The sequence below is a fragment of the Leuresthes tenuis genome, unplaced genomic scaffold (genome assembly GCF_036924035.1).
Source record: "Leuresthes tenuis unplaced genomic scaffold, fLeuTen1.0.hap1 SCAF_15, whole genome shotgun sequence".
NCBI lineage: Eukaryota > Metazoa > Chordata > Actinopteri > Atheriniformes > Atherinopsidae > Leuresthes > Leuresthes tenuis.
The window spans coordinates 15584834-15593299 of NW_027325369.1; positions in this window are offsets into that span (position 1 = coordinate 15584834).

The following is an 8466-nucleotide window of genomic DNA, read 5'->3' on the forward strand; positions in this document are numbered from 1 at the left end:
TTTAAAAAACAATGCCCTAAGTGATTTTTGAAAAAGTGACGTTGCTTAAACTCAAAGAACATATTTAAACAAATGCCTTTATGCACTTATTTTACCCCCTGATTAGTGTTTTATTGGATTATCCCCGCCAACAAACACACACTAAAAGCTTATACAGAGCCTATTACTTTTTTAAATATGTTGGTTTTGTCTGAGCAACCCTACATGTAACCTGTTGCCACTGTCTGTAACATTCGTTGCAACTGTGAACACTGAGTCTGAAAAACATCAAGTTCAAATTTTTGTACTGTCATGTGGCCCCCTGCTGGCTGAAGGGTCCAAAGCAGCCCCAATACCTCACGGCAGAAGGCAGCTATCATGCCACGTATTACAACATCATAGAATAAATACGTTTTTATTTTTCTGTTTGCAAATAATGTAAAACCTATGGAAAAAAATATGGTACAACTGTATTATTTTGTCGTAATTTCCATTCTATCGTGCATACATGTAAAATAGGCTACATGTTCCCTTCCTTGTGTTCCCAGAGGAGCAAAAACTAGGTTATTTCATCTCCACAGAGATTGAAACATAAAACTAGAAAACCTGGTAAAATGATAACGCAATGCCTGGTTAGATGATCACCTTTGTGATTTTTTCTTTTTTTTTGTAAGTAGCCAATATATTTCAGGCTGACATTTCCTTGCATGTCTTGAAACTGAGTTGCATACCTTAATTTATACATCTTAAACAGCCGTATGGATTAGATAAAAGTCAGAGGCCTATGTGGTTAATCCTGACAGTGTTTTGTTATAAAATAAATCACATAACTTTAGATTAATATTCTTTATTTACTCCAGTAAAACATTTGTCCCCCCCCTCAGCTGTACAGTACCACACATACTGTATAACACATTCACATTCCCTCTGCACCAAAGTATCCATCCAAATCACGTGAATTTTAATTAAATATTTAAATTTTATGTGATTTATTCATCCCCAAATGTGAATGGGAAAAGCTACAGCTAACAAAAAAACAAAAACAAACAAACATGTAAATTTAAAGAGGAAAACGGTCATATTTCATAAGGTTGTTGCAGTGTGAAGGAGTGATCATCTGTACTGCTCCTCATTGCAGCAGAGCTAAAGAAACCTCCAGAGCAGTTCCCGGCACAGAGCCAGCCTCCTTCTTCAGTTTGTTCAGTTTCTTTCTGTCACTGGCTCTCATGCTAGCCCCCGAACATATGGCTACAAATTAAATTGCTCTCTTCACCACAGACTTATAGAAGATTTGTAGCATCGTGCTAAAAATGTTGTAGAAATTAAGCTTTCTTAAAAAAAGTCTTCTCTGTCCTTTCTGTAAACAGCCTGAGTGTTGCATTTCTGGTTCAGTATGTTGTCGAGGTGTCTTCCACGACCTCCATCTGCACACATGACTGCACCTCCACTCACCCCAGTAACAACATCATGAAGTTTGCTGACGACACCGTGGTGGTGCACATCACAGGTGGGGACGAGTCAGCATACCAGGACGAAGTGGAGCGGCTGACAGTGAGGTGCACAGAGAAGAACCTCATCTTGAACACCACCAAGACGTTGGAGATTGTCTTAGACTTCAGGGGGAGGAAAGAGGCGATTCAGCCACTGTTCATCGGAGGGGAATGTATGGAGAGGGTCTCCAACTTCTGGACCTGACCTGGAGCACCAACATGAGAGCCATCATCAAAAAGGCACAGCAGAGACTCTATTTCCTGAGGACTCTAAGGAACAATCACCTCTCCCAGAGACTGCTGATGTCCTTTTACCGATGCTCAATGGAGCATCCTCATGTACTGTATCTGCGTGTGGTTCTCCCGCTGCACTGCAGCAGACAGAAAGGCACTCCAGAGGGTCGTCACCACAGCCCAGAGGATCATTACCAGCCCCCTCCCCTCTTTACAGGAACTATATAACTCCCTGAGGAAGGCCAAGGCAATACTTAAAGACGCAACCCACCGTGGACGCTCACTTTTTGAAGTGCTACTGTCTGGCAGACGGTTCAGAGCACTGAAGGCCAGCACTAACAGACTGAGGAATGGCGTCTATGCAATAGTCATAATCGCACTGAATAACTCAACAACAAAGAAATAAATGTGTATATTATTTATATATGCAATACATCAGTGCAATGATTTAATATCAAGTGCAATAATTCAATTTCATATGCAATCTTTTTTTAATTGTGACACTTACTGAGTGTGAATGGGATTGTGAATTGGACATGTTAGTGTTTTTTATATTTTGTAAATTTTTTTATTCTTATTTTTATATGGCACCTGGGGGATATTATGTCACCTTAATTTCCTTGTACCTGTACAATGACAATAAAGACATTCTATTCTATTCTATTCTATTCTATTCTATTCTATTCTATCTCATCTCCCAGGATAGAAATAATGTTTGGTGTATTCCTGGTGCTCCTAAAATCCTAAATCCTATTTACGGAGGGTTTTTTTTCACATTCAAGATGTACGGTGTCCCACGTACATCTTGAGATGTCCCACACCACCCCACAAAGCAGTCCACTAGTCCTAGTACTCAGTCTCTTGTCCATCAGTGACTCTTCCCGTAACAACAGAGACATCTCTCAGCAGCTCACAGGATTCAGAGTTGTAGAAGCAGCCACCATACCTCCTGATCTACAGCCGCCTGAGCATACATAGCATAGAACTGTTTCGGTCCATCAACCTCTGGGGTTATGGGTCCTGCACGCTTCAGCTGCACCACTCTACTTCACTCGACTCCATCTTTGGTTTTACACACCACATCTAAGAGAGTGAATGTTACATTTTTTACTGCATTATTTGCTGATTTTTGTAGGCTGTGAGTATACTGTTGATAAAACCTTTGACAAATCAAATATTTCACCAATTTCTCATAGAATCTGTTATGAACGACACTGCGACAGTTTGAAGATCCTGGTGCCATAATGCAGAAAATGTTCTTCTTGAATAATTTATGTCATGTTAGAATGCTTTGAGGGGATCCATTCTGCATAATAAGTACTTTTGATACTACATGCTAAGGATTGGATGTTGGTTAGAATAAAATATTTTACATTTCTATTCTATTATTATTATCATTATTATTATTTCTAATTTCAATTATTTTTTTCAAACATATTAATTTGTTTTTTTTAATTGTTGTTGTTGTGGTGTATGACAAACAAAATCCCAGCTAAATTTGAAACATACAATAAGTTTTATGTCATATTATTATTAGGTTACCCATGCTATGGCCCCCAAATGCTATAACAAAAAAATGTTTTCCCTTTTTTTTGGGGTGTGCTTCATCTTTCCTTTTTTTTTTTTTTTTTTTGCACAAGCATGTTTTGTGCACCAGATGGCATAGTCTACCAACATTTTATTAACTAAAATTCAGCACCATGGACAGCAACATACAGATCCTTGCCTTTCATAGTTTGCATTGTTTGTAAGAGGATTAGCTGGTTTTAAATATTAGGTTCATATTCCCATTTTTTTAAATCATACACACACACACACACACACACACACACACGCACTAATAAATCAGCATACAAGATGGACTTATCAAAGAGATGCTTTGACGTACATGATGTCTGTGTGGTAGGACACCAGTCTACTTACGTTTGTGTTCCACAGAAAGCGAATACTCAGTTTACACAGGCCGCTATAAAATGGGTCATTCATGGCACATTAAGAGACAGAAGGAGGAGCATCAGGGATATGCAAACGGCTTCACTCTTTATCAGCCTTTTCACAAGTTTGACAAAATTGAAATTTTTATGCAGTCATAAATATGTGAACGACGCTGCGAGAGAAAATGCTCACTGGGGGACAGATTAAATGGGGGCGATATCAATAATGCACATGTAACGGGATCACTAGCAGAGTGAGACTCCTCTTTAGACTGTCAAGTTTCTGAACAAAAGATAAGAAGTGAATGTGTTCAATGTGAAAAACGTATTGGTGCCAGCCTTTCTGTTTGACCCCTGAATGTAGGTCTCCAGAATCAGGGACATATGGAAAATCTGTAATTAGCAGCTGCATGTTGCTTCTTTCCTCTTCTTCCAACGGGCACAGCTGCCACGTGAGGTAAACTTCCCTCCTAGCTGTTCTGTTTGCAGCTGCCTTGATCAGCATTTAGGTTTATGATTGATTTCTTTAGGCTTTAATATGTCTGCTGTCTCCTGACTTCTTTTTCTTACAAGTTAGGGAATGTAGCCTGAAATAGTCTTTAAGTTAAAAATAATGAAAATGATCCTACGTGCTTACATGTTAGTTTGACAAAGCAGTACAAGATTTTCCATAAAAAATTACTCCAAAGTGTAATAAACCATCTATATAAGCACTGTGTCTATTGTACATGAGTAGCCGGCAGGAGGATGTAGAACAGTTCCCTTGTTGCACAGCAAGGACACTGAAAAGTAAAGCCACAGGACAGCAACGGACAGATTGGTGTGTAAAAATAACTTGTTTAATGCACATAATGGACACAGTTCCCAAATATCTGTGAAACATTGTGCCAGGTAATGTGTCTGACTTAGTTATACACAATTCCCCAATTCCTAAAAGGTTAGGATGCCATGTAAAATGTCTGTTAAAAACAGAATGCAATGATTTGTAAATCTTGTGAATTAATATTTTATTTATGATAGAACACAAACATACTCCATTTGTAAAGTGAGACGATTAAATATTTTATGAAAAACATGAACTCATCTTGAATTTGAAGGCCGCAACATTGCAACGTTGCTATGTTTACCCTCCTCTTTTGACAACTGTCTGTAAACATCTGGGAACTGAGGATACTGGTTACTGGCTTCCATGCTGGCAGACCACTCTAGTTTATTACCCTGAAACCACCCCCAGGTATTTGCAGGTCTGGTAGGTTCTGTAGATGAATTCATAGAATTCTTTTACGGATTGCTAAACTTTTGGCTTTCTTTACTTCCCGAGAGACTCTGTATCTCTAAGGCGCTCATTTATACCCAGTCATGTTACCGGCCTGTTGCTAATTAATCTAGCTAATTGCAACATGTTTCTCCAGCTATTTCCTTTTAAACACCACTTACTTTCCCAGTCTCTTGTTGACCCCATCTCAACTTTTTCAAGATGTGTTGCTGCCATTAGATTCTAGATGAGCTCATGTTTTTAATAAAGTAAAATGTCTCACTTTTAACATTAGACACGTTTTCTGTGTTCAATTGTCAATAAAACATTCCCCTTTTCAATCCACTTTAATTTAATCAATATTGTATGATGAACATTTAATTGTGAGGATTTACTTTAGAAGGAAGCCTTTTACTCAAGTGTGTTGTATATTGAAAAGCCCTTCTTCTTCGTTAAGACACCTAAAAAGGCAACATGATTAAGATGAGCAAACCAACTGTTTCTTCACACCAGTCATTTGTAAGGCTTAAACCAAAATGCATGGATATTTCTATGGTAAGGAAAGGGGAAGGAGACTCTCAAAGTGAACCACTGCCCATTGAGGGAGTCCTTGAAAATATTCATGTGCATTAAGATGATATACTTTGCATATTCTTCTTAATTAACTCCTTTTTAGCATTAGATGAGTTTCTCGAAGTTATGTCTATGAACAGACAAGTGAAAGAATGAAAGAATTGCTCTATTCACTGTATTACTTCTTCATGTACTACTTGTTGTTCATTTAACTGATTTAATGAAAAATAAAATTCCAGTGTCAAATATGATACTTTCATAAAGAAAATACAAATTTTAAGCACCTTTGTCTTCAATAATGGTGAGAAACCCACGCACCAACAATTTGGTTTTATGGGTGTTACAATGATGGTGCGGTGCAGCAATCGCCATCACCTCATGCACGTTTTTAAAGAAAGAACATCAAGAAATAATGAGCAGAATGGACATGTATGTATTACAGTCAAAAGGGTGATTTACAAAGTCTTTCACATTAGAAAAAGCAGGTTAGAAAAAAAATCTATAAAATTATTCATCAAAACACAATGCGGTACCCAACATGCTATAAAATAAGGTAACAAACGGAGCAACTATTATAAAAATGTCTTGAAACAGAGATAGATAGATAGATAGATAGATAGATAGATAGATAGATAGATAGATAGATAGATAGATAGATAGATAGATAGATAGATAGATAGATAGATAGATAGATAGATAGATAGATAGATAGATAGATAGATAGATAGATAGATAGATAGATAGATAGATAGATAGATAGATAGATAGATAGGGCATTTAAACTAATTTCCACCAAAATTAGGTCATACTCATAGCTTCCTTTTGCTTCTGGCCTTATCAATCTGAGCTGCACGGGTCTTACCTCATCTCTCTGTAAAGTGATTAACAGACAATTATATGCATGGATTGTGATTTATTGATGAATATTTGACTGTTTGAAATATTGTGCATTTTATCCGCTGGTGTATATGTGGCACAAGATATCATTAGTTTCACAGCTTCTGTGCTCTCATTTTAGTGGGTCAATCACAATCCTATCTTGCTTGCACATGTGAGTGTCATAGACTTTTCCCAGCAGGACATGTGTCATGCTGATGTGTTTAATATCCTGACTGTATCAGCGGTTCATCACAGAAATGAGCTCAATTGTCTCCACAGGGGTGTTTATTAGGCAGCCCACACAGTCCACACATTGCTGATGCAGAAGAATGAAAATAAATTCACTGACTAGATGTCACAGAGGCTCACTGACCTTCTGAAGCAGCCTCCCGCCATGGCTGTGTGTTCACGAACTAGTGTGAAAACAAACAAAAAAAAGGTTTTGTGTGAGTGTTAACCAGCAGCAGCTTCAGCTTGGCTCTTTGCCTCGGAGCATTGGTCTCCAACAGAACGATGACTGGCTCTGACACTCCCCATGAGCCTGGTACACTTTGATCCTGTCCCAGTGGTGCTCTTCTTTGGACAGAATGGCGTCGTACCACATAATTTGTCTGACAAGAAAGGCACCTGCCTCATCAATATTTACATTATCCTGCGAGGGGGGGTGGGGTATTTATAACATTGTGTATGCATCAGTAAGGCTAAGTGTTTTAACCTTGTTCTGGGTCTTTCCTGTGTGTTAATATTTAAACACATTTATGTGAGCAGACTGTATACTCCAGCAGCTCTGGTACCATTCACACATATAATATTAGTATAACCTCATGTAAGTTACACTGGGAGCCTGAAAATCCACTGGTGTCTTAAGGAGCATTGCAATATAAAATCTGTCAAAAGCAAATTCCATCACGCCAACAACTAAATAAGCAATCAGTCCTTCAAAGAATAATGGGGCAAGAAAACAGCCCAGCCAAGAAATCTGTTGTCTTTATAAAAGTTCTCCAAAAGGGGACAGTAAGTACCTATCCCTCTTAGTCTCATTTGGTGGTCAGATTATTTGCTACTTTATAATAATTTTGATAATCATAATTATTATTCAGACTGCTGGATAGGCTCCAGCCCCCCCGCGACCCAACCGACGGATTAAGCGGGTATAGAAAATGGATGGATAATTATTATTCATTCAACATAGACATAGGGTGGACGTCCCAGCAAGCTCACCACAAGGTCAGACTGTGTAATACTCAAAGAAATTGCAGAAAAACCCTGGAAGTACATCTGTGACTCTACAGGCCTCAATTATCATGCTTAATCTTAAAGTCTATGACAGCAAAATTAGAAAAAGATTGAACACGTATGACGGCCTCTTCTCTCTTAGAAGAACATGGCAGCACAGCTTAGATTTGCAAAGCTGCATCTGAACAAACCTAAAGACTTTTAGCAGAATGTCTTTTGGAAAGACGAGACCAAAATGCAGATGTCTGGTCAAAGTGCACAACACCATGTTTGGAGAAAACCAAAGACAGCATTAAAGCACAACAACTCATACCAACTGTCAAGCACAGTCATGGAAGTGAGATGATTTGAGCTTATTTTGCAGCCACAGGACCTGGGAACCTTACTGTCACTGAGTCCACCAGGAACTCCTCTGTGTACTAAAGTATTCTAGAGTCAAATCTGAGGCCATCTCTTTGGCAGTCAAAACTAAGCCTAAATCAAGCCACGTGACAGAACAATAATTGTGAACACAGCAGCAAATCAAACAGAATCTTAAAAAGTAAAAAATGAAGAATCAAGATGTTGAAATAGTCCAATCAAAGTCTAGACCTCAACCTAATTAAAATGCGGTGTTGGGATTTTAAGACAGCTGCGCATAAACCAGTGTCTCCAAATCACTATAAGCTAAAGCAACATTATACAGTGATTACAAAAATCAATTACTACAAGTTTTGCCTCTAAAGGTGATTCTACAAGCTACTGAATTATGGGATGTACAAAGCTTTGACACATTTCCTTGGCATTTTGAATAACAGTGTAACATGTCATGTGTTGTCCATCTGAAGTTGTATTTCCCTATTTAAGACCATGTATGGACAGTAAAGACCATATATTATGCCCTCAT